The sequence below is a fragment of the Anopheles bellator genome, chromosome 1 (genome assembly GCF_943735745.2).
Source record: "Anopheles bellator chromosome 1, idAnoBellAS_SP24_06.2, whole genome shotgun sequence".
NCBI classification, from domain to species: Eukaryota; Metazoa; Arthropoda; class Insecta; order Diptera; family Culicidae; genus Anopheles; species Anopheles bellator.
Genome location: NC_071285.1, coordinates 47,118,009 through 47,145,512, shown reverse-complemented (window position 1 = coordinate 47,145,512; position 27,504 = coordinate 47,118,009). Strand labels below are relative to the sequence as shown.

General features: G+C 51.4%; 1 protein-coding gene across 5 annotated transcripts in view; it reads left to right on the top strand.

The window, feature by feature from the left end:
• The window catches only part of LOC131206148 (neurocalcin homolog), an 81,169-nt gene that overhangs the window by 13,784 nt on the left and 39,881 nt on the right, over positions 1-27,504 (top strand). The gene's annotated exons all lie outside the window — the stretch shown is intronic.

Genomic DNA, 27,504 nt, shown 5'->3' with positions numbered 1-27,504 from the left:
TTGGGGAGGTATAAATAGCCGAAGGCAATTTGTAATTATTTGGCCACAAACAGATTGCGGTGGCGCTCGGCTCGTAAGTGCCGAGCTAGAACCTCCTGCGTTCTGGCACGGGCGACGAGATCTAATTTGTTGTCAGCCGTGGCGGCGACCGTAATGGAAATGGTGGCCCCAAAATGATAAATCGCTCCGAAGACCCTGGCCCTGGGCTCAGCGACACCAGCAGGACGTCGTTGGGGATCTGTAACGTTGTCATATTTTGTCGAACCGGAAGCATGGGCCGCCCTCGACTGCTGTGTGAGGTTAGAAATTTATCGCCATTTCGTGCGTTATCTGCGAACCGACGATTGCGTTGCATTAATGGGCCAGGGTGTTTCATTAATTGCTTGTCATGCAACTGCTGGTACGCTGGGTGGGCTTAAATTGTCCCAACTCGAAGCCAAACTCGGTGTGGCCTTCATCCCCGGGAGTTCTCCCCGGGAGTTTGGAATTAAATCTGATAGCCGGAGTAGATAACACGCGTCCTAAGGGCGCCACTTGTAACCGGTTCCATTTCTAGGTTTGGTGGTCTGGGGCTTTGCTGTTATCGATTTAGCGAGCGGAAGGGCTATATTCCTGTTTTATGACATGCAAAATCATTTCGTACGCTTGTCCGTCGCACAGCGAAGCACCACTCTGATGATGATGACGAAGCATGGCGCTGGGATGGACCGGCAAATCGTAACGTTATTTTTAGTGGCGTACGTACCCATTTGCCGACCAGCTGGCAACCACTTCCCCAAGGGATGCAGGACGCGCCCTGCTTATAAATAGAACCACCACGCCGTGAAGTTGGGTGGGACGAATGATTGTTAAATATTAGGAAAAGAAACGCGCGAAACACGGTTTGCAACAGAACAGCTCCTCTTACTATTGGGTGATCCATCAAGTGTTTGAATTCCGAAAATGGGGCACAAAATATCGATTGCGGCCTTCACTGTATGGCACGTAGCACGGTCCTGTTAAAATGCAGTCCAAGTTTTCAGCTTAAATTTCGCCAAGGAACCAATCAGTCAGTGTTTCACTCGTTCATCTTCCACTCGTTGTGGGTGTATTGACTTCTCTTGCACGACTTTTGGGTTTTCTGAGCCCCAAATACGTCGAATTTTTTATCACCTTAACCACCGAGATGGAAATGAGCTTTAATGAAATGAGCTTTTACAATTTCCGTTGAAGAGTTCCGCCTTTGGAAATGTGCCTTTATTATTGCCTAATTATCTGCATCCGTCACATTTCGTAGATGTCGAAGTTTTTACTATTTATATTTACAATTTCCAGAACGATGTTTGACGTATTAAGACGTCAAGTAGTCGGTAGGTTAAAATTCACACGCTTGCCGGACCAGCCTATATAAGTATCAAGCGGCAGCAACAAGGCACTTTTATCTGTTGTATTAATGGGTCGTAATTTATAAACTAGTTTTTTTGGGGGAAAACTTACTACCGTCATAATGCGTTTTCAAAAATATGTTAAAAAACCTGATTCATTTGAACATTCATCAAACAATTTGATTAAACAAAGTGGCTATTCACTGCTCTTTTGGGATAAATGTGTTAAGGGAGAAGTTACTGTTTTGCCGACGCATGTGTGGAGATTTTTTAAATAACTATTAAAAACCGTGAGTTTTGGGCCACGAATGGAACCGAGTGACCGTCGCCGTAACAGCCTTTTTGGTGTGCCGGGTTCGAGAGTGCATTTTTAATCACTGCAACCATTGAGCTGCGATGGTGACAAAAATAACACGGCTGGTGCGATGCACCCGCGCCCGGTCACCGAACGGGCGGCAGACTTTCTTGCACTTTCTTTCCCTCGCTGCAGTTTTGTAGCGCACGCACCACAAGCGGTGCTCGTATTTTTAGTTGCATTCAGTCACTGCGAATTTACGTGGGTTGGCACCTGGGAATGCGATAATGTGTTTTGCCATGTTTTGCCGTACGTCTTGCCTGACCTGATCGGTAGCCGATGAAATGGGTAGCAGAGTTGCGAGATCGTGCTTGATCATTTCGCTCTCCATCAACAGATCTCTGAGATCAACACGAATCGAATCTTTAGTCAATAGAATGGCAGGCATCAGTACGAGAATCGGCGGACGCAATCACTCGGCACTGATGGGGCGATGCTTGTGAACTGTACATATTTGCATTCCTAACTAGGCCTAAATGATCGTTATTAGCCGGAGTAAATAGTTTCGCCCTACTGCGCACGGCGCGCGTACGTCAGTCCACGTCAGAGTTCTCGTCGGCGCGCGCCACCAATTCTCGTCTGAGAACAGAGCACGCTCAGGGCGCTGCCTGCGTAGTTCTCAGACACTATTTCCCAGCACCCACTCCTTGGCTGCAGCTTCTTATTAGAACGCTTTCACCATACACAGGGAAGTTCTCCCCATGCATATGTTCAGTATCTTGGAGAATCAGCAAACAGATGCCTAAGGCAGTTTCACGTGGAAGACACAGTGGACCGTCCCCAAAAAAAAGATTAGACCATGCACAAGGTTGCTTCATTTTCGTGTGTCGCATCGTCTGCGCTGGGTTCTACCGATACACGGCCGTTATCGGGCGGTGTTTACGTAGCGCAAACAACACCGCCTTCGCTCCACGCTAATAACACCCGTGCCACGAGCACACCGTTTGACCTTAGCTGGATCGGACTGAAATTCCCGGACCTGGAGCCTGGACACATTCCGGACCCATAGCCAAATGTCGCCCGATCGTTCGCCCTTACCGGCGGATCTAGCGGCGATCAGCCGATGCCGGTGACCTACCGGGATCTGGAGCTCACAGCGCAGAACGTGACCAACGGCACGTCCGGGAGGCGTCCGCTAATCTGATAATTAATGACAGGGGCCGTGGGCCCCCGTGTGTGCCTGTATGTGGACGCAAGTTTTAAGCCACGTACTTCTAGGGCTGTAATGCGGTGGAGACCACTTCTCTCTCCGGTTACAAAGTGGACAATCAATCAAGCGGCGGCGGGTGGCGATTATAAGCGTAGAACCCGCGTATCGCCAACTATCGCCGGACGATGAATGGATGCGGATTAGTTACTTCGAACCTGCCTTGAAGGAGATAGGTTAGATCTGGTACACGGCGACCGGTGAACCGAACGCATCTCTCGTACATCATCTCGCTAATAACCATCGCTAATGTACCAGTTCGAGCTGGCATTTCGTGTTCTCAGGGGTTCCCCCCTGGTGAGTGCCGTGGTAGTCCCAACGGTAACAAATACTAATAGCACTTAGACGGTTGAGTTGATAACAGGTGGGGGCGATACAACACTTGGGCCTGGAGTGGATGCGTGCCGCCGCACCGATCTGGTATTTGGAAAATGGCAAACGCACATGCCCACAGCATGCCTACGTCATCGCTGCTACGCTTAAAGTGCCCTTAACGGCCAACACGGCTCTCGGCTCAGCCGCGTAGTGTTTCCCGTGCGCCGGAGGGCTTCAGTTCGCTAAGGTTGCCCCAGCGTGTGGCCCAGCTCATCTCTGGTCAGAGCTTCACCAGCGGACCGAGTTAACGTTCGCCAACAAGCAACCAGTTTTAAAGATCAACCAGTTGATCGGTGTGATAAGTGTGTACCGGGGATGCTCTTTGCTGCCGTTTTGGGGATTAATAGTGAACCGTGTTCTTGGACCCGATTGGTAGCTGTCAGAGCCATGGTAAGTGTTGGCGTGCTTCCTTCTTCTATTGCCTTGTCGGAACTTTTGTGATGGGACCCCCGCCCATTTTGTCGTTCTCAAGTACACCCAATTCCGAGGGGCACATGGAAAGACACACGCTTCCATACGCGACGATGACCATTCCGTGTGATCGTCGTCCGTTTTATTTCGCTTGTCACCTTCAATCACTGGCCATTATGACGCCCCGAATGGCGCTTCACATTGACATTTACTATGCCACAGGTAGCTCGGTCGGTCAATTCCACGAACCCCGCCCGGCAACCGGAGTTCGGCCAGACCATCAGCGCACTTCATCATCGTTCGCTTCGCAAAAGTGGCTAATGAACTGGCTGGCCAGGATCTGTTCAAGTGGCCGTTCCAACCAATCATCGGGTGGACCAACTCGTACGTTGCGGTACGTTTCCGACGAACCACGATCCCTGGTCTGGTCGCTGGACAGAAGAGTGTCCACCCAACCGTCCTCGTCGCCATGGTCGCTGAAGCTCCCAAAACACGTGGCGGTCGCTGCGAAACACGTCAAAGCACTTACCGGCTCGATGTTAGATCGAACCCGGCTCGTCGCTGTTCATTTCCTTTCACCGCTCGGAGCGCCGAAACTCCAATTATGGTACCAGGAAACTTCTGGGGTCCCCGAAATGGACGCCAGAGGGTGACGGCTCACTACCCACCACTGCAACTACTGCTAGATGATGGTGATGACGAGCCCAACGTGGCCCAGCTCAGTTGCCAAGCCGCCGGCGGTACCATTCGTCGCATAACCGGATTACTACTGTTCCGATTAAACCGTGTGTGCTGTGCCGCCCAACGACCGGCCTCGTACATCATCATCCGCCGGAATGCTTCCGTTTTGAGTTGGAACACTCATAGGATGAGCCCAACGGTGAGCCCTCGTGTCGTGTAATTGTGGCGCTGGCGCACCATCATCGGTACTTGACACCACCAGAATGGTTCCCCGAAATGTGAATGACAGGGACTGTGCAAGTGAAACAATAGCCGTCAAGAAGAAGCTCGCGTTTGACGTGACTCGCATTTTTAGGTCGGGAACCATTAATCGTCCCGGGAGAGCGTATTGAACGGTCGGTTCTCCGATGGCACGAAGACAGGCTGTTGTATTCCCACTTCTGGTTTCTTCGGTGGAGCAAACAATCGTTTTACAACCTCATCGACGAGAGGACGAAAGTTTTTCCTATAAAACTTTACAGGCACACTTACAAACAACCTTCAGGCGGGGTCCGGACCTTATCAAGCTTAATCTCGGTGTGGTGCCTGTCGGTGTGCCGGCGGAACTATAATTATATTAAACATACACAGGGAACGGTGCGAAGTCAAATTAACTTGCGCCCTCGGGAGCCAGGACACAGGGTCACGTCGCGATGTGGGTCACCCGTGACAGGAATGCTCCGGCCCTCGGCGTGAAGCGAATCGTTCCAATTACTTCCTTCCGCTTCCGCCGCCGCCGCCGCCGCCGCCGCCGCCATCGCCACGGAACTGAACGGTGTTATCCTTGAAAACTTTCCTAATCCCTGGGCGGGCGGACCCCAGACGGTGCCGTGCTTTTACCGCGCACGCACGCAAAAGAAATCCGAACCTGAAGTTGATTGGTGTAAAACCCGCGGACCACCGCCATCATCATCATCTTCTCCGGATCGCACACGCCCGGTTGGCACACTGATTACGGCGCAACCCGTGGCCAACGGGGCGGAATGCTAATTAGCCGTGGTGGCCGGGTTGAGGTCGGGGTGAACACGGTGAAAGCAACACGCAGCAGCAGCAGCAGCGCTTAGCGAGGACAGTTTTTGATTTTTAAACCCACCACAGAACCCGGCCCGGTAAGATTGAGTGATCATTGGCGTGTGCAGGGCCAGACCGCGTCCCGCGCAGACTAATTTTTCATGACACTAACTCCCGGGACGGGACGAGGCACAATAATTATTCCATCCGAAGGGCTTTTATTTCAGCACATAAAAAGCGTTAAGCGGGGTTTTAGGAGGGCCTGTCGACACTGCGTCGCTGCGTGCCAGGGTGTCCATAGAGCTTTTACAGGGTGGTCAAAAATGCGTGCACTTTTTCGTTTGGTTAACAAAAACGGCTTCATATTTTTCGATGCTTGAACTTTTATTTCAATGGTTAACTTATCACATTTTTTTAATGGGAAACAATGTTGCTAGTAGCTCATTCGGTCGACCCGTTGAAACCAAATGCCGTCCAAGTTCTCAGCTTCAATTTCGCCGAAGAAACAATCAGCTAAAATCCGCACCAAACAGTCACTCGTTGTGGGTGCATTGGCTTCTCTTGCACAATGTTTGGATTTTCGGAACCACAATATTAACATAGCCACCGAGGTGGAAATGAATTTCAATAAATGCGCTTTTGGCGAATGAAATGACGACCTACCAATATGGAAATAAATTTTCCATATTTTCCAATTTTCTGCAACCAAAATAGTATCTTATACACTAATGTAATGAATCATCTTTTCAAATATTAAGCCGTTTTCGTTTTTGAACCAACTGAAAAAGTGCACGCATTTTTCCCCACCCTGTACTTGTTGTGTTGAGGAAGTAGCAAAGGCCCGAAAGCACGAAGATTTTCGTGTGCATGTAATTTCATTTTTCAATCGCCCGGCTGTGGGGTCAGCTTCATCGCGGAGCTCACCAGCAATAGGCCATGGCAATATTGCAAAGTGGAATTACGTGCGATTTGTGGCTCTAGTTATTTATTTTCTTAATAACTCCGCTCCGATTCCGGTGTTCCGGCTGATCCCAGGAAGATCTCCCCATTTTGAGCTACGCCTGGTCCGCGGTTACACAATGTTAAGTAGCTTTCGGTGGCATCGTAGCTCTATTGTTGCCGCGTTGTTGTCGCCGAACACCCAGGCAGCGCGTCTGATCGTGCCTCGCGGGTTGTGGTATTTTTTTTACTGCCTTCGGTTCTGTCTCTCGGGCGAATGAGAGGCGATACAGACGCATTTGCAGTTTGCACAGTTGGTGCGTCCCGACCCCCGGACATCGAGATTTATCTTTTTGTCGTGGTTTGTCGTGAAGTTTGTGCACTTGGGAAGGTGGCCCTGGCAAGAGCTGTGGGCATGATGAGAGAACTCTCGGCACTCCGGAATCGTTCTGTTCGATATCTGACTGTGACGTTGTGTCCAGGGTCCACCGAGTCCTATTATTGGCAGAAGCGCGACACTCTGGCTCACGTTGGGGGGGTCCTAATAATTAACTTGAGTGTCTGATAGAAGTCACCGAATAGGCTGTAATCTTTGTTCCGTTTTGATGTCGATGTGCCTTCGGACTCTCATCTCGGAGCGCTAAACGAAACCGGGGCACGCGATATGCAGCCGAATCGCCGCTGACTGGAGAACACGATTGTCTGAAGTGTGTTTTTATGTCCATTAGTATTCGTGAATAAATTACGACCTTTTGCTTGCGTCGAACAAATGCTTTCATTTGTAGCCCTGAAGCCCTCTAGTCCTTAATTCGTCGGACAGCGAACCCCCGTGATGGGGCCCTGGCAGTTGTTGGTCCTGTCCTCACAATAGACCAATCGTTCCGAGTGGTGGGTGCTGAAGCCTGTGATGTGGTGAGTCTTTAACTCGTCTCTGGACTCGTCGTTCCAATCGCCCATTGACATCCGGTCGGTGGTGGTGCATCAATAACCGGATATCGACCGTCGCCATCGGTCGAACCGATGCTGGAGACCCTCCCGGTTCGTATTGATTATTCCATCAACTCATTGTTGGAATCACGGACCGGTCCGTTAACGAGCTGTAAAATAATCCCGATTGGGGGGACGATGGGCCGTTTTAATTACATCACGCTGTAATTGCATATCCACCATTGTTGGTTGGTCGTGCTTTTACTCTACGGCGCCCGGCCGGCCCATTATGAGGTCAGCTGTGACCCGGTGACCGTTTGTGGCTGCCGGTGACGGGTGCTGGACACGCATCGCAATTAGGCAGAGCGTGCGTGTGCCGTTTGCCGATTGATGCACGAACCGTGAGGGACCATAGCTTCGACGTTATGAATACCCAATGAGAGCGGCCGGTCATTGCGGGGCCACCGAAAGCAAGCCCCATTAGCAATGCGCGTGCCGTGCGCGTCACCCGATTGCATAGCGCCCGAGCATATATGCACATACGCGCGCGTTATGCTGTTGGGACTGCGACGGTGACATCATCGGATGACCACGGCTGTCGCCACCGGGGCGAGAGACCCTCGCTGGCGTGCTGCAGCCTCGTCTATTCCTCGCACGTTCCCCACGGTGCGGACCGTTCGACCTTAAGGATTGGCCTTAAGGCTCGCAGTAAACGAAGCTCGTTGGAGCGATTCGATCGGTGTGTGGTGGCGAGGGCTGTTAATGCGTTAATGAGATTAACGAACACCATGATAGTTGCTCTCGTCGGGAGCTTGATTGATGGTTTTCCCCGCACAGGACCAACGTGATTCGTGAAAAATGGTCCTGGCGCGTGCCCTGAGTCGGTTTCGATTTCGATTGGCTGTGGTAATGATCAGAGATTTTGTCAATTATCTTCTATTTTTTTAACTATTTTCTCGCTTTTTTCGCAGGTAAGACGATGAGCTTCTTGGTGAGATGTTTAAAGAAACATGGCCTCCGGATTGGTAAATATGTTTCATATATTTTCTGTTTTTTCGTAAAGAATATCGTACAAATAGTCCCAGAGGAAATGCGCTTCAATTATCTTGCTTCATCATTTCGGGCTAAATCCGCATTGTGACGAATGGTGGCAATCAAACAGTTATTGCTTATTACCCGTTCGGCAACTTTATCTCATTTCCAGCGCTCCAGATGGGGGCCAGATGTCCGTCAGCCGGAAGCACTTTCTCGGTGTCTCTTCATTTCGCCTCATCATGACCTCTTGGCTCGGCTGGCTGGCCGGCTGGCTGGGATTGAATACCAAATAAGCCAGAAAAGTCATCTCAGTTTGCTTTCGCCTCCGGCGCAGACTATTGAAGGAACCACCACCACCCCACCGGTGGGACATCCGGTCATTCAAGGTTGGCCCAAAGGCCAGCCTGTTAATAAACGAGAGGTCTCCGGAGACATATTAGGAAAGTTTGAAATACTATCCCGTGGCTCGCGTGTGAGACAGCTGCGCTAGGTTAGGTGGTCAGCGCAACAGTTCTTTGGCTCTAAATGGAGCTGCTGGGGGATGCTGATGCCGATCTCAACTCTCGCTGCTGGCAGGATAATATTATTCCTTTCGTTGATTCCGCTCCCGAGCGGCGCTTGTCCGAGCTTTAATGAAAAACTAAAGTTCCGCGTGTAATGAGCCCCGCGAGGACACCGTTACGCTGGGCTGTAATGTTGGCCATTGCAGTACCTTCCACAAATTACATCTAATTATCTTCGCGCGAATGGCTTCCGCCCGAGGGATTAGCGGCTGCCGCTGCTAATATTTTGACTCTGGCGTTCCTGAGAATGTGTTGTTGGCTTTTTCAAACACGTGTTCCTTGTTTTACATTCACGCGACGAATGAAGAGAAGACGATTTAGATATCTTTTGAAGGAGTTTTTCTTTAACTAAAAGAGTCAAATGATATTTTTCCTTCCCAAACCAATTACCGGGAACTGTTTCCATCAGTTTGTATGGGACAATACATCATCCAAAAAAATCGTCCGAATGAACCCGGGAAGGTTTGCGTGGTGGTTTTCCCCGGGAGTGATGACGAAAAGCCCACCGTAAAGGCCTTTCTTTTGGGACGGCCTCGAAGCTTTTCCCGAGGCCGAAGCTTTCACCGGTGGAAAAGTCACTTGCCCGCGCGTACGGTAGGCTTCCCGATTCACCAACACACGCGTCACCGTTTCCCCACGTGCACAAAGACACGGGTACGACCGAAAGGACCCGCTGGCCGTGCGTGACATCGGCGCAGTCGCAGTCAGCGGAAGCTTTCCACCGGACACCAACCCAAAGTAGTGGTACGGGAGTACGGGTATCCTGTTCTCTCTCTCTCTTTCTGCGCTCAAAGTGGAGTTGGAAGTCCGATACCCCCGATGCTTTTGCCGCCGTTCCCCGACGTGTGGAGAGAGTGAGGATGTAAGGCCTCCGATGTTCGTAGTTCCCGAAGCGAGCTCCTCGTGGTGTCGTTCAGTAGTAAGTCTCGTGTCGTCGTTGATGCCGTACGTGTTCCGTCGTGTTTGCTCCTTGTCCAGGTGTTTGTGGAAGTAGTCGTGCCGATCCGTTCCGATAGCCGTTGTGCAAGATCAGGTTAGGTTTTGGGCAGCCTCCGGAACCCTACACCACCGAAACACGGAAATCAGCAGAAAGTTCCAACGGCACCAGCAGCAGTCCTTTCCATTTGTGCGCCCCACACGCGACGCCTTGGTGATTCCCGAGGTAGACGGGACCTCCCCGGAAAGCTCTACGGAGAAAAGCTTCCACGAGCCCCACCGTACAAGGACACAACCCGCAGCCGCCGTCTTGGTGGTGGCACGGACTCTGGGCTTGTGATTGTGTTTGTGGTTTCTCGACGACCGGATTGAGTTAACACAAAAAGACGGCCAAGGATGAACCGAGAGAAGTTTTGCTCGCACTTTCTGTTTCCTTCTCCCGCAAGACCGCGCTCACCTCAATTGAGTAATTGTAAACAACACGCTGGCCTGGCCGGCCGAGGGTTCATTCATTGCGCGTGCCTTCTCGCTCGCCCACACGGCCTCTGGTCCTCGAAAGCTCACACACGGGGTGAGTGTCGCCGGCCTCTCACCGGGAAAGCTCACTCGGAGCGCGGCGTGAACCGTCCGCGTACTGCACTTCTCCAGCAATACTTTGCCAATCACGGCGCGCAACGAGAGTGTGTACTTCGCTCGGGCACGGACACACGCATACACACGCAGGCGGGCGCACTCGGGGAGGGTTGCGTGTGGAATCGCGCGCCGTCCGGCACGGTACGCACTTTATTTTTAGTCACTGAGGAGGTTTCGCATCGTACGGAGCATCGCTGCGAGGCGCGCGCTATCGACACGTCTCTGGATCGTGTGATTGGATCGTGTGCACGGTGCTGGTGCTACTGCTCGTCGTCGGTGTCAGAGGTTCGGCCGGGTTCCGGAAGGGTTCCAGTGGGTTGACGAACCATCCGTCTGACGCTGTGTGTGCAGGCATTTTATTGTCCTCCGTCCTCCAAGGACGAGTAGCCTGCTGTCTGTCTGTCGGTTGTGTGCGGTGCAGTTAAAAGTTTCATCTACCTTCAGCGACCAAAACACCCCGAATTCCGACACGACGTCCTTCGACGAAAGTGGAAGTGAAACTGTGCCAGTGTATGCGCGTGTGTGTGTGCGCGCGTGTGCTGACCTCGAAAAGGGGGAAAACAAAAGGAAAAAATGCGGACGAAGAACGGCGCGCTTCCAGCAGCAGCCCCCGTTCCAACAAACAAAAGGCCGGCTTCTCGTGTGATGTGTTGTTGTTATTTTCCCCTTTGATGATTTCTATTTTGGGGCGGCTAACGCAAACGCAAAAAGAAAAACAATAGAAACCGGCTGCTGTGGTGGTGTCGTTTGGTGCTCTGCCTTGCCTTCGCCCCTATTGTGTTCGGTGTCGTTGAAGGGTTTAAGGGCAACAATGGGGGTCCTCCACGGTCGAGATGCATCCCCAGAGTTCCCAGCTCGCCTGTGTGGTGCGCCGATGGAGGCGCTTGGTGGCGCCAGAAACACACGGAGTTATTGTGGGTGGCTTTTGCCAAGTTGTCAGTCAGTCAGATGTGTCATTCTTTCCAGCCGTTCCCCTCCGAATCTATTGTTTCGTGCGGCCCAGGGACCACTAAATAAATAACTGATTTCCCATCCCCCCCCCGTTTTGGTGGACATCGATAAATATTTTATTATTCCCCATCGCCCATCGTCGTCCCGTACGGTCCATCCGGTCCGTCCGTTTTCGAGTGAGCGAACCGAGCCGCGGGCGGTCAGCGGTGATGTTGTTAATTATCATTGGGCGTGATATGTTGTTGTTGCACGTTGGCCGGCGGTCGGTCGGTCCCTGCCACCGGATGATGGGTGTTGGACAAACCACCCGGGGCCACCGACGGCCGGTGTGCGATGGTGTGGAAAATTAATGTGTTTTCTCGTCGACAAAATGAAAGAGGTGCAACAACCCAGCGGGTCGGGTGGATAAAACATATGGAAATTAAATCACTTGCTGCATCGGTGTGCCGTCGTGACATCGGTTGGGTCTGTGCGCTCCTCACAAATTAACGCGAGTTTCGATCGCTTTGGGACACGGTTTTTTGGTGATCCTTACGGAGACTACTTTTGCACAAATTGTAACGCAACTTTTTAAGTTCCTTTTTAAATTCTCAACAAATTCTCTGTCGCCACGCTTCTCCGGTTGGTGTGCCCTCTGGCGCGTCCATAATTGTTTAATCGATTATGTTCGATAATCACCGCCGCTCGATTGAAGGCCTCTCGAGGATTCTCGAGGGAGAAAGTGAAAGTTATAAAAAGACATTCCGGCTGCTTCTCGCTAGCGGTGTTTGTTCGCATTAGACGTTGATACCGGTATATGGTAGTGTGCTTTCGGTATCGATTGCCATCCTTCGCCAATCGTTTGGAAATTAATTCCCTAGCGTGCCGTCGGTTGTTTTTATGTTGAACCTTCTTTAAATTGCCGTTCCAACTCAAAAAACCAAACCCCGTACTTGCTGGTTGATAATTCAATTACGAAACTGCCCGCGAGGTGGTCGTCGGTGCCGAAGTTGCCGAGCGATAACCGCGCTCGAATCCCTCGGTCCGGGAATGGGGTAATTTTGGCTTTCGATTGCCTCGACCTCGGTTCACTCGTCGTTATCTCCGGGGGCCACACCGGGCCGTTTCCGGAGTTCGGGTGGGGGTTCCAAACCCCCACCTCACTTATCGCCGCGGTGCACTATCGGCCACGTATTGTGCGAATGATGGCAAAAATTGGGCCCATTACCCCGGGCGACGGTGGGGACGGTGCCGTAATAGACACCTGTCACATTAGTATCATCCGGATCGGTTTTGATTCTGTCGCGCTGAACCGATCGCCCACACGACGCGCTAGGTAAATGGACAACAAATTTAGAGGAAACCACTCGACTAGATAACGGTCACTACTTGCTCACTACACTGTAATTGCATTTAATAACCACAACCGTCTGCCGCCAGTTGCGCGGCGAATGAGTAATTGTCGAGAGCAGTCTCGCAGTCGGAATCGTATCATCATAAAAAAACCCCGGATACACTGTGTTACGTACGCCTTTCGGGAATCGGATTCCACGGAATCCCGCGATTCACACAAAATTTGCCTGTAAGCGTCCTCGCCCCAGGAACGCAAGAACCCGGCGGCTCGGTGATCGATTGCCGAATCGGACGGCCTTCCCCCCCCGGGAGTGCTATTAACTATTGACCGTTTCCCCACTGTTTCCGTTTGATGTTCGATGTTCGTGTACTTTGTAGAACTGCTTTACGTGTGCCGAAGTGGTGACCTTGGAACTGTTTACACGCCAACTTACACGGCACCCCGTCCCCAGGAACCGGGGAATAACCACTTCATCCCATTCGCAACGGACGACGGCAACAGGTTTGCGCCACCGATACCGATAGCGTGTGTGGTGAGGGTCTAGCCCTAAAATAAACTAAACAAGATGCAATCAATCAGTGGCCGGTCAGTAACGAGACCACGGCCCGATATCTTACGTGCTTTGTCTCACAGCACACAATCGCTACCACCCGAGGTGCGCACTGACCTAGAGAACCTGCTGATGACGTCCACTTCCTCTGGCCGGAACTCTGGTATCTGGACGATACCGAAATTGGGCTTTCTTTGAACGCGTGGGTTCGGACGACGAACGAATTCGCATCGTAATCGTGGCGCACTTGGTCTTTTATATAGTTTGTAGGTCGCGAGCCCCGACAGGGTGCCCTGGATCCGCCAACCACTAGTGAGCCGGGGAAGTAATTTACATACGTGAGTCGGTCGGTCGGTCACGCTGGTTCCGCCCTCTAGAAAGAAAGTCCGTCGAGTGGTGCGTTTAACTCCTGGACCCCCTGGTAATTACCGGAGAGCAACGTGACCGCGAAGCGACACCTCTTGGAATGTGCTAACGAGCGTCGAGCGGTTTCGATCAGCCGGTCGAAACCAGGTTTTCCGCCATGTTTCTGTGACGAAGGGGCATCGAAAGACGCGAGAGCACACTACTATGTGGCCTGCCTGCCGGCCTGCCCCGGATGGAAGCGATGAGAAAAGTGCCCTCAATTAACCTCACGGGGTGGTGCACCCGCCATTGTCTCTCTGGCGCATCATAACGCGATGCGCGGGTTAATACGGTGCCCCTCATCGCAACTGAATGGACCGATCTAGATCAGCTGGAACTGACTCTCCGGTCCGGTCCGGTGCTATTAACACGAGAGCTCTAGAGGTGCTCATAGATTGCATAGCGAGTACTTCGACTCCAGTTCCCGCCACTGCTAATTTTCTCCCGCCAATCCGATCGATACCCGTCGCTGCTGAGTCTCGGTGATGTAACTACCGGTACCGGCTGGAACGGGTGACCCCGTTTGAAATGAGATGGACCGTCAGGGATTTAAAACAGCAGCATGATCTGTGCGCTGTGTGAGCAGATGAAAGGCTTACGATTTGCACCGTCCGATGGTAGGGTTCAGTCAGCGTGAATGTGGATGCAGATGTCAAGGATGTTGTTACGGCACGTGATGACTATCAGTCGGAATGAAAGGCCTATGCTTCTTTTAACTCCGACCAGTTCTAGTTGGCGGTCGGTGGTCCGGGGTCCTCAGGTGGTGTCCGTCGTGTATTTGTACACATACACAGAAAGGGAACTCTTGTCGGACGCTGTACCTTGTTTTTATTCTAGCATCGTCCTTTTGCGCTTCTCGGCGCAGCGGTGCGGAATTGTGGAATAGGATTCTAGCCCGAGTTGTTGTGGCATCTTGCACAAGAGCCGTAGGCTTCCTGCCAACTCGCACATAAACGTGCCCTCATGGCTCGGATCTGTAGTCTGCTATTAAAAATGAAAGGCTGGTCGCAACTGCTCCTGCCGCACACTGCCGTGCGCTGTACATTAAGTTATTGAAATTGATTTTTCTCCTATCCGACGGAGCTTCTGTGGATCGCATAGATGGCGTTGCTGGGAGTGGCGAGGCTCTGGCGACTGAGGGCTGTCGCCACTCGTTATAAATATCAGCCACAATGAGGCAGGCAGGAACACAGCGACAAGGGTCAAGAAGCGCGTCCGGGCGGGCGCCCACGGGAACGTCGCCACGACGGTGCCGTTCGTTTCAGATCCTTTACCGCGCGATGGTTCGTGATTAATGTACGACGACGTCCCGAACTAGGGCGTCGCCAAAATCCCCGGTGACCTCTTCCGTTTCGAAGGAGCGCTTCGCTATCGGAAAGATGGTTCGCCCCCCGGACGGGCCACCCGACGATAGGCGATGTCCCGAAGGGATGGGCGCGCGCTATTCAGCTGGAAGTTCTTCAGGTACGCCTCGGCACGCGGACGGTGCCATCTGAAGCACCTTAGTGCAGTTATTTTTAGTCCCGTCTTACACGCGGGGCTGCCCGGGCCCCCTATCGGCGGCTGTCAGCCGACGGAACCGACAGCGATAGAAACCTGGAAACGAAGAAGTGTACACCACACGAGAGAGCCGGCCGCCGGACTTCATCGTGTAGAGATGAAGCTGCAGTCGAAGTTCTTCGCGGCCTGGCCAGGCGTGCGATTCAGCTACCTTCGAAGCCGGTTTTCGCCCGTCCACTCGACCGTCTTTCTCGTTCGTGCTCGTGGCCATGTTTTGACTTTTACTTTTCGACCCTCGCCGTAACCTCCGTCGATCGGTGGTTCAGCTCGCGAATCCGCGCAGCGCACTGGCGACTGGTTTTGCTTGAACTCTCTCGAAGGCTTACAGGATTACTGGCCGGCCGGCCGGCCAGCCGGTCGCTGCTGGTGGCCTGGTGGTGACATTCATAATCCGTCACAAAGGTCCACGCGCTGCTATGCGCCGGTCCAATATGGGATGTCCCCAGTGCTTCTTGCAGGGCTCCTTCCGCGACGTCGAGGCACTCATCGCATGTGCCGCAGTGCGCCCTGTTTGGTGTGCTCTGCACGTCCTGTGCTTCGGTTTGATTTCGATCCGGACAGAAGAACTCTGGCTGCCGGAACAGCGTAACAAAAATAACCACGTTCCGTCGTCGTCCTCGTCGCTCAAGAAGGTTCCCGTTTTTTTGTGTGCCCGCTAAAAAATAGCCCCTGAGTGTGAAAATCAAATCGATATTCGGCAGGTATTTTCAACGGTGTCGACGACGACGTGAAAAATGGGGAAAAAAGCCAAAAAGGATCCCAGGGCGGTACATCTTATTTCCATTCGGAGTGGCGAAAATCGAATGAACCGAAGGACCGGTGAATGGCTGACCTTTCTCCTTTCTAGCGGTTGGTTGCCGGTGTTTACGCGAGACACCCCTCGCCCAAAGTATGATAAGAAATTTGCATTCATTACCGTCGTCGTACATTACGCCGTGTTGCCCCGTCGTATCCTTCGTCGTGGGGCTTCCGTCCATTCCCATTCCCGAGCCATGCCATCCCATGGGCTTTTCTGTCAAAAGACTCATTTTGGTGTCACTTTTTTGTGCCATCTTAGCACGGTCGGTTTAGTGGCACGTTCGGGGCGCGGAAAATGTGGGATGGGAAAACACGGGACGCTCCCCGCGAGGCCGCTACGCCACGATTTATTGCGCACGAATCCTGACCAAAGCGAGGCTGTTCGTTCTCATGCGCTCCACGCGCTCCTTTTGCGAGTCGCTCGAGTCTATTGCTGCTTGGCTTGGCGTGACTCTCGAGGCCCGAGAGACCCTCCAATGGGGTCGCGGGGTGGGTTGAGACTCCTCGAGGCGTGCACTTTCTTTGCTTGCACTTCCTCTCGCGACAGACCGTGAAATTCTTCAGTTCAGTTCCCCGGACGGGCAAGATTTCTGCGTCGTCGGTTTCTTCTGGAACTCGGTGAGGTTGTGTGTCGTGTCGACTTCCATCCGGGCATTCCGGACACGGCGGCTGAAACGCCGAAAGGGATCGCGTGTCGTACCCGTGATTCGGTGGCCATGCGCACGCTCTGGTATGCCGCGTGCCGAAGACTACGCTACCTGCACTCGGTTACAGCCATTTAGCACCAGAGCACCAGTCCAGCTTCCAACGGGGGGGCGGGGCGGTCTCAGTGCCCTCGAGGCGCGAAATAATACGTACGAAGCGACCACCAGGCTCACAGTGAGTGTCACGGCGTCACGGCGTTGTTAAGCAACCGTCCGAAATTGGAGCTAGAACCCCGAAGAATGGTGGCTCATTCGGTATTCCGTGGCTCCAAGCCGTGGCTGCTTCAGGTGCGTTACAGGGAAAGGCATTTTTAATTTTAAGGACCATCCACCGGGCGCCCAGAAATAACCTTGGGTTGGATGTGTGTATGTGGCCCAATGCAGTGGCCCTCGTCGTCGTCCTTCGAGGGGAACCGATCTCCTTTTGATTCTCATGACAGTTTCCAACACGTTTCTGACATCGCTCTCCTTTCCCCGTTCTGGCATGGGCATGGGTCACACAAAAAGGGGCAATTTATTGAATTTATTCAAGAGCCGCATGGTCTGGCTGCCGGCAGCGAGACAGACGGGCTCCAACTTTATTGCGTGCGTACTGCGCTAAAGACGGAAGGACACCCGTTACGAGACGTTCTTTCAATTTCGCCCCGAACTGTCAGTGGACCGTTTAATCTGGCAAACGGCGGCGCGGCCGCTCGCTCGATAGAGTCGACGACGTCGAGGGCTTTGTGTTTGTTTCGCCATTTTGTGTAAAGCGAATGTGAGTCTGTCCTGACCGCACAACCGACTCTGGAATCCCTGTTTCGCTTCCGTTCTTCCGTCCGCACACTTTCGGCTCGGCCACTCTCTGTCAATAGTCAGGTTATTTCGACCGTGTGTGTTTTTTTCGCAAATTGAATTCAACGAATGGCATCCTTTTTCGAGGACAATAAGGGGGCATAGACGGTCTCCGCGTTTTGCCGAGGACATGTTTGTCGACTTGGATCGGGCCATTCGCAATCGAACACAGACATTCCTTGGGCGAGCGGACTCGGGTGAGTCAGTTCTCCGGCGGCGAATCCTCATGGTTCGACGATGCCGATAACGACGGGGTGACTCCACGTGAAATCGCGAAGAGTATTAATCTATTTTCGTTCCACCGCAGTGGCACGGGCTGCCAGCCAGGGCACGTGTTGTGTTGGCAAAATAAAATGGACGAAAACACCCAACAAAAAAAAGCGCCAATAGTCTAACTAACCGAGGTGCGGGGAGAATGTTTCGGAGCACCACCCGGCCCCCGAAATAAGGACGGTCTCAGCAAAATACCACCACCCGACGTCAGCAGTTTGCCCCACAATTTGTTCGTCCGCCATCGCGCGTTTGTTTTGTTGTGAAATGGTCTCCCTTTTTTCTTTCCTCCGGTGCCCTCGTACTCTTTGAACTATTTTGGACTTTGGAAATGGGCGATCCGAATCGTGCTGCACTTTTTGTGCACCGTCGGCGAGAGGTGCAAAAGGTGCAAAAATAAATCTTCGATTGCAGAGTGGCGCAGCCCAAATGAAGCCGACTTTTTGCCCGGATTCCGTGCGAGAGACAGAGAGCGATCGGCGGTCAGGACCAACCTACTGCAGAAAGCCGTCTGGATGCCCCGAAAAGTAAAACGAAAAGAAACAGTTACAAAGTGGTACGAACGAAAATTACTTTGCTCAGAAAATACGCGGTTCCGCGAGGCCAGGCCGTTGCGATAAGCTGGCAGTAGTTGCAGCGTTACGCCAGGCGGGTTGACAGCGGTCGGGAAAATCGATCCTTGGGCAAGTGTTTCGCGTTCTTTTCACCCTTTGCTTACTTCAACTTACTTGTAATTTGCAGCTCCAATTTTGTGAGTGTTTGATAGGTGGAAGTTTATAAACTCCGATTCTGTGGATCCGATAGTTCATAAAAAACACACGAGACGGCGACGATCGAAGGTTTGTGTGCGCGTGTTTGTGTTCGTAGGAATTTCATCTGCGCGTTAGTGTGCGTGTAAGTGTGTGCGAGCGATCATCGATCATTAGTGTGAAGGATTTCGTGCGTGCGCCCGTCGTACTCTGCTCCTCAGCAACGCTAGCATCGTAAGCATAAGCATAAACCGGTAATTCATACTTTGAGCACTTCAAGTTTTAAACAATCCTTATCGTTTACTTCGCTTTTAAACAAATATTTGTATGGGCTTCCCATTTCATTGCGACGACCGAAGTAACAATTTGTTAGTTATTTACACCTCATGCTATTTCGCAACTGTTTGGCCAACGATTGAATGTAAACGGGAATGTACGCGAATACCCGTACGAGAAGTCGGAATTAGCACCAAAAAAATAGGTCATTAGCATAATTTGGCTTCCGTAGTTTTCGTATCATTTTCTCTCGGCAACAGCAACGATGGCGCTCGGCAACCGCCGTCGCAAAGTTAACATTAAACTTTGTCAATTACCGTCATGCCAGCGTGCCCGGGCCGGGTTTTTCTTCCTGCCAAACCCCGTTGTGGCTTGTGAAGGAACACAATTAAGCACGTTGGTCCTGTAAGATAACGGAGAGCCGGCCGGATGTTTACGAAACTTTTGGTCGTTTGAACCGTGCGTTTCCAAACCAAAATGGCCGCCGCCGATCCATTAAGGTAGCCAATTCTTGAAATCCCCTTTGATAATGAACAATACCATGGAGGCGCAGTGATGGACCCTGGCTCCTTGAAACCTGCTCGCTGTTGCGTGTGTTTGTTTGTATGTCAAAGTCCTTGGACAGTATGGACGACTATCACCGTAACTCGCCAATGGTAATATATTTAAAAAATCGATTAGCTCTTCGGCGACATGCGCCCGGCAACAGCGTCGCGATTGCGTTGACGCAAAATTCCCCCATCAACCATTTATGTAAATTTATTCCAAACCAGTTCGCCGTCTCCTGGGACAAGGGCATTGGTTTGGGGCGGGTTTAGATTCTGACTCTGAAGAAAAAATCATACACGGAAGGTCATTCTTGAAACCACGAGAAATGATGGCCCCCAGCTGAGTGATATTAAACGGGCAACCGGCCAGTCAGCCAGCAAATTGTTCCGTTTACCAGATTAATCCAATTACTTGCGTAACTGACATTCTCGACCGACCCGACCGACATCCTTTTGGGTGAAGTTATGGAAATTCTTCCACAACAAACCACCACAAGACACTTCCAGCCGGCCGCGAAACGACCTCCCCGGAAAGGGTTTCACAAAGGGATTTCGCTTACTTTATTTTGGCACTTTTGGTGAACAAGTTTCGTGGAACCCCGTGGTCGGTGGCTCGCAGGCTTACGGCCGCACTCCCAGTCAAAGTTTAGCCACGGAACACTGCTAGCCAGGGTTTAATTATTATTTTGGGGTTAGCATGGCTTCAACGTCCCAGAATTCATTACAACCAACGTTATCGAATATAGGATCGCTCCAAAGGATCATTCTAACCGTCGACTTTAGGCTATCAACGATTAGTTGAATTAGTTGCCAGTGTTAAACGAAATTTCCGCTCTACTTTAATTACCATTTAAAATGCATGCTGCAATTTCCGTTCACCATGTAGCGTTCTTTCGACGCGAAAGGAACCCTGGCCATATTAATGCAGCCAGCCAGCTGGTCGGCGATGAAAGGATCGTTCAACCTTCAGCAAAGTGCCAAATATGGCGTCCTTTTATTCGGGCGAGATCAACATTCGCCTGGCCGCACCGCACCTGTTCTCTGTTTGCGCTGGGTGTCCGGCGGACATTTTCGTAGATGAAGTCGTCAGCCGGCCCACTGGCAACACTGGCGCGCACTGCCTGGCTGTCCAACGGGCTGCAGATTGACAGAATGGCCGGCCAAGTGGAAGGTGAAGAAGGTCCAGTCGTGTAACCCTCATCAACTTGTTGTGCTTGCGGGGCCAAGCATGCGGGGTTCTGACGAGTGAAGCGGTTTTGGTGCGTGTTGAGCTCCAGTTCTGCTATCGACGGCCCCGTTTTTACCCCCGCGGCACAAGAATTCGTCGAGTGGTGCTGGACGTTGGACATTTGCGCCCTTTTTGTGCCTGAAAACTTTACAGAACAGTCGCCACACCAGGGACAGTGGTATGGTAATTAATTTTAAATGATGTCCTCACGAGAGAGCACCAAATGGGGTCGGAAAAAGAGCGTAATTTCCGTGGGACAGTTGAAACACGAACGAAAGCATGACGGTAAAAAAGAAGTGCTGCCAGCGTAAATAAATAGAACTGAATGGTCCTCGTATTGCCGTCTTTGGGCCCTTGGGTCGCTTCTGCTCGGAAAGGAGCAGATAAAAACATGATCATCATCGACATCGTCCGGGAGGTTTTGCTAATTAGATATGACCGGCCCGCCGGCAGTGCTGAGGGCTAGTTATGCCGTGCGAAGCTATGCTGCCAACAACCTTCTGTTGAAGCGGCCAACCTCTTCTTCTTCGTACCTTCCAAACAACACCATTTAATTATGTTTCTTTGTTTCTCCTTGTTTTGTTCGTCACTTGTCTGTAGTAATTAAGTTCCTCCGCAGGTACTCGTTTCATGAGTGACGGGCTCCCCCTTTCCTGATGCTGTATTTGGAGAGGCTTTTCGAAAGATTTAGGGCATTTTGCTTGTTTTCTGTGTTGGTCCACCAAGTGTTGCGGGCTTTCTACTTTGGATTCAGCTGCGCGGACAAATTTATTAAATTAAATCACATCGGCAATAAGGAATCCTTTGAGTTGAGCTGGAGTTTCAGTAGCTCAACTCTCATGTAGCTGCCAGAATGATCGGCAATATTTATTTATTCAATATTTATTGATATGATAGATACCTAGTCGTCCTGTTTTGCAAAAGTGATCACATTACAAAATCCATTACCGTCCCGTGTCCTTCTCAAACACATTGCACCGGTGGACCGAAATGATGGCCGAGCAATAATTGTCGACGAAAACCAAACACACCCCATGGCACAGAGTAAAACAATTGAGATGAAATGTTTCCGTTTGATTTTCGCTCCATTGAACCTCACAAGAATTCAACCTCAAACTTCTGGCTCGTGAGGTGTTTGAAGAGCTGCTGGTCGCCCCCGGATAAGAGAATTGACTCATGAGTCAACAAAGTCGCCAGCGGACCGTTGGTCGCTCCGCGTTGTTGGGTTTGGCATTTGGCCAACCGTTCGTCATCGTGTGGTAATGGGCGAAGAAAGTGGTCGCAGATTTCAAAGCGCTTGCCACAACAACCTCCTTTCCCGCCCACAGGCTATGGGCGGCCTCCCTACATATGCTGCCCCCGTGTTTCACGTGTTTCTTCACATGGATATTCATGATGTGGCCAGTCAAGGTGTCCGCCTTCGTCTGCCGGCAAAACTCTAATAATGGGCAGTACTTCACGAACAGTTTGTCGATGGGTTTTTGGGGAGGAGCTGGCCCGTTGGCCATGTTTACGTTCCAAGAATGGCTCTAAACCGTTGAAGATATTCGATTTCAATTTGGTAGCAAACCAGCTGTGGGTGGAGAAACCCTAACTTAAAATATGTTTTTCGGCGCGATTGAATTTTTGATATGGATTTTTAAAGTAATGTGAATGTCGACAAACTGTATTAGATTCAAGCAAATTGAAAACTGTTTTGAGTCTGCTGCTCATTCGAGTGAACAGACTCAAACAGGCCACCAATGTCCGCCCGTGCATGATTGAATCTGTCGAAACAAATTCGTTAGCATCCTCGGCCCTGTTCCGGCCTTTCGGGTGCTCTCGGGCAAGTGAAGCGAGCATATCGTTAATGGTCCCGGTTTATTGGGCAGATAACTGGGCAAAGCATAAACAGAACGGTGCCATGTTCCAAAATAAAATAAAAATCACCCACTCCGGTTAGGGTGCTCGCACGCCCATTCAAGGCACGTTACATCGTTCCCGGTTCTAAACCCATTGACAGAGTTTAGAGTGCGGCCAATGCCGACGGCTCCGCCGGCATCTGTCGGGGAGGGCTGGGGCCGAAATGATAGCATCACCAATGTGCAAATGCGATAAAATGTATCTTTGGCGCAGCATCTGCGCGAACGCGGAGCGCAAGCTGAAACACCCATCCGGAACGGGAAGTTTATCGAGTATATCTTGCCGGCCCCGTCGAATCGAATTGGTCCGAATCGAGTTTAGCCGACGATCGATACTTGCCAGATGCATCACAACCCCTTTTCGGTTCGGCGTACCACTTCACGGCTTACAGCGGCCGCTGGTAACGACAGTGGCGAAGATGCATCTTTACACCGCGGACTCAGAAGCAATTCGTGCCGCTTGAATGGGCTTCCGCGCACGGTGCCTTCAGCAGCAGCAGCACCATGGTTTTCTGTGCACTTTGTCGAGAACGATACGCTTACCGATGCTTAACGGAGCGAATTGAGTGAGGCTCAGCTGTTTCGTGGTCGGATAGTTTCTTTCCCTCCATACAGTCGCATTCCCGAGGAGACTTGCATCCGTTATCGTAATCTTGTTACCCAAGGTGTTCCCTGGCGCCGGCATTCGCTTTGGCGATTTTAATGGCAACCGTCGGCGGAAGCGTTAAAAACAGTGATCATTGGCACCTTTATGTTTCGTGGAACAGCCCCATAATTTGCCCTCTCAACCTCGGCTTAGACACGAAGCCCATTTCTATTGCCTCCCATACAAATAATGCTGCAAATAGAGCGAGTGCGGATTTATATTCTCGACCACACACTCCAGGGTCAGACAGTAACTGCGGTACCATCATCCATCATGGCGTTTTTGTCTTTATTTGGCGCCTTTCCTTCCATCGAGGCTTCGAGCCTCCCTAACAAGTATTAACCATTTCCGCTGTGCTATTCAAACTGTCACAACATAAGGCGTAACCCACCCGGAATTGGATAGCCGCTTTCAGTTTAGCGCCATTGCGGTTTATGTTTTGCATTCATTTCACGCGCTCCGCCGTGCCGCGCTTTATCTTCCGCTTGTTATCTGTCCTTATCGTGCGACGAAACATCTCACTCAGTGCGAAACGTCTGTTACTGGCTACAAAAGAGCGGCTACAAAATTATCATTTCGGAAACAAGTGATCCCATAAATACTGCCATTTTATGAGTGCAAACAGTGGAGGGCGTGCGCTCGCGCGCGCCACACACATCAAGTGGATTTGTGTAAGGTTTAGGGCCCTCCTCGATTTGCCTACAACGGCCCTTGTGTCCACCACCCGAACAGTCCCACCTGAAAGGACATTCTGCTCACGTACAATCATTGACACTTGGCCCAGCAGTGGGCGGGCGACACGGACGACCGGAAGGACCATCTGACTTCTTTATGTTGCCGGCGGCTGTGTCGCACCCATGGGAGCGGTGCCCACATTGTCCTACTCACTGGACTGTCCTATTGGACACTGGTGTGCGCTCCTTGGACACTGGTTATTTATTATGGTCCGGACGCCTCTCTCGAGGAATGCCCGAAAAACTGCCCGTGCTCCTGCGCAAGTAGCGTTCAAACGGGGAACCGTTCTCCCAAGATCCCTGCACTGTGTGGCGCTGTGGGGGCCCACTTTGCATACGACTTCGGGCGAGATTGATCAAACCCGCAGAGTGGTTTGTTGGGGGCGAGCAAATTGAAGTGCTGGAATTATTTAAAGCTCTCGCAACAACCCGGATCGTTTGTCCTTTCTCGGATTGATGGGCAGTAATCAAGATGAACGATGGGCTGGGTGAGCGACATTTGCAAACTATTCTTCCATCTGCCTATGCTAATTCTCTTGGGCTTTGGTTCTACACGGTCCCTCTGTTCGAGTGAATGGCAACGAAAGTCAATCGATTTAATTCTGCCGACCTCACGGGAGATGTGGAATTGAAACACGCTCCGCTACGGAAACATAGTTTTGGTTTCTACTGCATTGAAGACGAGCGAAATGTAACGAAAAAGTGAAGGTGTCGAGCGAAAGCTTTAAAAACATACGGAAATAATAAAAAAAAGGTGCTACGCGTCAATACGCGACACGCGTATCAACATAAATTGTGACACGCGGCACCCGTAAGCAAATGGAATCGGCTAATGAAATTTGGGACACATTGTGCGCCCGACGGGATGGGAACAGGAACCCCGCCATGAAGTGCACCGTTAACGGTCCGTTTTCGGCAAAGAACGGCAAACCCGCGGATCGCGGACCGACATAAATTAATCAACCTTTGTTGTGCTGCGGGCGTTCGGTGTGCGGGGCAAATGAAACAAAATAAAGTTTCCATTTGGGAGGCGAAATTGAAAATCACTGTTCTGTGTCCGCCCGCGCGCACTCGTCGGCAGGACATTCAAAATGGCGGGCCCTTGTGACGATGCTTAATTTAATTTTCCCATCCCGCAAACTAGGTGGTGCACACATTGCACCGTCTCGGTCATTTATCATCGTTTTTTGCTGTTGCATGCGCTGCTGTGTTTCTCTCACGGTCGACCGCGTGGCTTTAATTTATTTTCCGCCTGTTTCTTGTTGGCCGTATTGTTGGGGTTGCGGTTGCTGAATTGTTTCAGTGTATTTCGGCCATTTTTCGCCGTTACTAATACGTTGTGCGCCGTGCGCCTGTTTATGGTGCGACACAATGGCGCTTCATTTTATCGTTTAATTGCGTCCGAAAAGTGGGGTGACAATAATTACGTGATGGAGACGCCTGGTTGTTGACCGGATGGAGACGCCTGGTCGTTCACGTTTCCCTTGGCTCGTGTGAGATTATCCGATAGGCCCAATCTTGAGCGAGATCGTAACACTTTGCCCTCGGCGGCGACCAAAAAAAAAAAAAGAAAAACAACCCCCGACCGTCATTTCGGTGCCCGTTTAACGAAAACGGCCGGTGACGAGTCACCGCGTCAATCGAGCTTTCAACCAGAGCTTTCGAAAGCCCCATTCAGGAGGGAAGTAAATTGAATTCTTATCTCCATCGCTCGATCGATTGCGTGTCTCGGGGATCATTACGCGATACCACTTGACTTGCCGGCGGATGCCATGTAGGGGGAGGGAGTGCGGCCTGTGTCTCTCGCTTCTCGCCCGCGATTTGACCCGTGTAGTGCCTGACAGGGATTGGGATTTGGTGACGTTTCGATTATGTAGCTCGTCGTTAAATCGCTGCGAATTGTAATTCCTGGAGCGCACACGCCCTCTGGATGGCCGGCAACCACATCCCTCAGACTCCACCGATGCTCGCACGGTCGGATGGTCTGCGGTGTGGGCCGTGTTTTTACCGGGCCCGTCCGGGGAATTGAGACGGGAAATCGTTTTTCAATTTCGCAACAGCGCCAGCGCCACTGACGCCTACACTCGGAGCCCGAGGTCGATTGACTAGCGGGCCGACCGCAACAGGACACTGTTGGGCCGAGGCTTTTCCCGTAGGGAAAGGATTTCGTATCGATTCGTTTCGATTTGCTATTCAAAACATATCCCGTTCGCAGTCATCCCCCAAAGCGGGCGGGCAGGTTAACCGAGTAGGCGGTTATCCTTTAGCACAGCTTAGCCCCCGGAGCTCGAGCCCCCGAGCCCTCGTGTGCGACTGTGACTGTGGTGTAGTGGTTTTGTAGCACCGGACCGGACCAAGTACCGGGGAACCGTTGGAGAGCCATTGGTTCGACTTGTGCCCCTGACAGCCCGGATTGCCGTTTTCGTTTAATTTTTAAACGCTCAGCTGGCACTGCCCAACACTGGCCAGACAGGCGATCTCGCTGTTGGATAGAGAGAAAAAAGAGAGCACCAAGCATTGATTTTAAGTGCTGCACCGCGCGTTTTCCCTTAATTCATTTAATCCACCACCACGCCGAGGCCCAAACAGCCGCCCCCCCGAGGACATGGTTGGTTGGTTTTTGGGAGTTTACTAAAACTTGCTGTGCCTAGCTGCCTGGGGTCGGGACTCGGTGATGAATTCATTATCGGAGCGTCCAATGGTGATCATTAGTGCAAACGGCAAACCGCTCACCGCGCTGGCCATGCATTCAATCAAGCGCATCGATTCTGGGTTGATTACGGTCCCGTCCGAACTGTCTGGTCAAATGAAGTGCTGGCTGGGAGGTATCCTGTTTCATGGCGTGTGCGAGTGTACTTTTTTGCTCATCTGACCTCCGTTTTCGCCACCCCTTTTAGGGGTTCCAATTAATATAGACACACGATAAATTATGTAGCAGAGTATGCTGCGTGGATTAGCATGAAGTGCATTAATTACTCGCTCGCATATTAACCTACGACCTTTTGCGCCTTTCTGCCAGTTTCGTAACCCACCATTGGCGGGGACTGCGTTACAACATGTTCCATGGTTCGACACAATTAAAACCCGATGTTGGGTGCATGAATCATGATGCAATTAAAAAGAGGAAAATGTATTGAAATGTTCCTCGTGCGTGTTAATTGCTGCGCGTATTTTGTCGTGGTGTTTTTTGGTCTTCCTGTGAAACACTTCAATTACAGTCCATTGGAACCCGTCCGGTTGTTTTTACTGTCGGACAAACGTTCTTTAATTTCACACGACTGCTGTTTGCACTTCTCTTGCTTACCTTTTATGTTGGATCGATTGGACTTTTTAGCTACTCGGCGGCTCTAGTGTGTAATGTTTATTCGCTTGTTTTATTTCTTCGCTATTGTTTCCTTTTCCACTGTCACTCTATTTCTCCTCCGTCTCTTCTATCTCTCTCTCTTTCTCTCTCTGTTTTCTTCTCCTCTTGCAGTGCGTGAGGATTTTATTTCGATACTCTCACTTCACGCTCCCGCTGCCACACAAAAAACACACACCA